Raw genomic sequence first — 2500 nt, 5'->3', positions numbered from 1 at the left:
ATAGAGAAGTGGCGCAGGAAGGAGGGGAAGGGACTGATAGAACGAAAGAGAAAGAGAAAAGGGGAGAAGGAGAGAAGAGAAATGGAGAGACGAAGTGGATAGGTAGATAGATAGACAGACAGAGAATGAGAGACAGGGAGGAGGTAGGGAGCGAGAAGGGAGAAGAAAGAGAGAGAGAGAGAGAGAGAGAGAGAGAGAGAGAGAGAGAGAGAGAGAGAGAGAGAGAGAGAGAGAGAGAGATGTTCAAACACATATACGCAAACGCACGTATGTACACACAAATAAAAGTAAGAAAGAGAGAGAGAAAGGAAGAGAAGAGAGAAGTTAGAGAGAGAGAGAGAGAGAGAGAGAGAGAGAGAGAGAGAGAGAGAGAGAGAGAATACTGTAAAGAAAAAAAGTGGTAAAAGTTTTGGTAGAATTACACCACAAGGCTGGGGACAATTTTTTGGTGTATTTTTGCGTCCGTTTTTTTTTCATTGATTTATCGTTTGTCTGTCTGTCTGTCTGTTTATCACTCTTTCTCAGTCTATTCTTTGTTTGTATCCTATAACTATATCGGTCGAATCTGTCTGTCAGTCTGTTCAGTAGCTTTCTGTCTCTTTTCTTTTCGTCTTTCTGTCTGCCTGTATGCATGTATGTATCTTTCCCTTTTCTCTCTCTCTCTTTCTCTCTCACTCACTCGTTCGCTCTTTCTGTCTGTGTCTCTCTCCTCCCTCACTCTCTTTGTCTCTCTGTTTATTTAGTTATCTGTACATTGATAATTTGTTTTCCTTTCTTATCCGTCTATCTATCTTTGCCTCTTTTTCTTCAGATCCGTCTATTTATGTATCTATATATCAATAAAATTTTCTGTCTGATCATCTATCGGTCTGCCGATCTATCTATCTCTCTATCTAGCCATCTATCAATCTACTTGTCTGTTCATACACCTAATTATCTATTTCTCTATCCATATGCACGTATGTATTTATTCACGCATGTATGTTACCGTGTATGTATACGTATTCACACATGTGTATTTGTATGTTTATGTTTTGCTATTGATTTCCTCTCCCTCCCCTTCTGCAGTCACGCTTTCGCTCTCTGTTCATATTTCTCCGTTTGTCTTCCTTCCTTCTCCCTATCACACCCTTCCTCGGTCTGTCTGCCATCAAAGTAGATTTTCCGAGATCCTCAAATCACTGGAGAATGTGACTAACGCACGCACACAACTTGGAAATTTCGGTCTCCTGTGCCTCGTCCTCCTCAAGACCGTTTTGAAGAATGTAAACCCCGGAGGTGTGTCTTTCCCCTAACTTCAATGAAATTTTCCAAAACAGAGTCATAAAAATTCCTTTTGGAATGTCCGAGCACCGCAAGAAATTCTCGTGGCTACAAGGAGGGAACTCGATTTTCCCATTAGCATTTGTTGTATCACATACATTACATACATTGTCTGTTGAAGGTTTTTTTTGGGTTAGGTACCAATGATTCTTGCTAAATAGGTCTGGCGTTATGTCTCCAAAGATACTTTTTTTTTTTTTTTTTTTGGGGGGGTGGAAAATCTCTTTCTGAATGTGTAAAAATATATGAAATATGTGGGATACAAGATTTCAGTGTTATCCAATGTCCCATAAGTTCACGTTTCATGCCCGAACGCACATATGCACTGCACTCGGATACACGAAGGCAAGTAGAATCTCTTGTGTTTTGCATTAGAACTTCAGCAGACATGTGTGTGTGTGTGTGTGTGTGTGTGTGTGTGTGTGTGTGTGTGTGTGTGTGTGTGTGTATGTGTGTGTGTGCGTGCGTGTGTGTGTGTGTGTGTGTGTGTGTGTGTGTGTGTGTGTGTGTGTGTGTGTTTGACTCTCTCTCTCTCTCTCTCTCTCTCTCTCTCTCTCTCTCTCTCTCTCTCTCTCTCTCTTTCTTCCCCTCTCTCTCTCTCTCTTTCTCTCTCTCTCTCTCTCTCCTCTCTCTCTTTCTCTCTCTCTCTCTCTCCTCTCTCTCTCTCTCTCTCTCTCTCTCTCTCTCTCTCTCTCTCTCTCTCTCTCTCTTCTCTCTCTCTCTCTCTCTCTCTCTCTCTCTCTCTCTCTCTCTCTCTCTCTCTCTCTCTCTCTCTCTCTAGCTTCCCCACTTTGCCTCCCTCCCTACCCCCCCCCCCCTCCGCTTCCTTACCCTTCCTTCTTCCCTCTCTTCCTCTCTGATTGTGTGTGTTGTGTTGTTGTGTGTGTGTGTGTATGTTGTGTGTTTGACCTCTCTCTCTCTCTCTCTCTCTCTCTCTCTCTCTCTCTCTCGCTCTTCTCCTCTCTTCTCTCTGCTCTCTCTCTCCCCTCTCTCTCCTCTCTCTCTTCTCTCTCTCTCTCTCTCTCGCCTCTCTCCTCTCTCTTCTCTCTCTCTCTCTCTCTCTCTCTCTCTTCTCTCTCCCCTCTCTCTCTTCTCTCCTCTCTCTCTCTCTCTCTCTCTCTCCTCTCTCTCTCTCTCTCTCTCTCTCTTCCCCCCTCTCTCTCTCACTCCTCCCCTC

This window comes from Penaeus monodon, chromosome 35, assembly GCF_015228065.2.
Source record: "Penaeus monodon isolate SGIC_2016 chromosome 35, NSTDA_Pmon_1, whole genome shotgun sequence".
In the NCBI taxonomy this organism is placed as follows: Eukaryota; Metazoa; Arthropoda; class Malacostraca; order Decapoda; family Penaeidae; genus Penaeus; species Penaeus monodon.
This window is presented reverse-complemented; position numbering follows the sequence as displayed.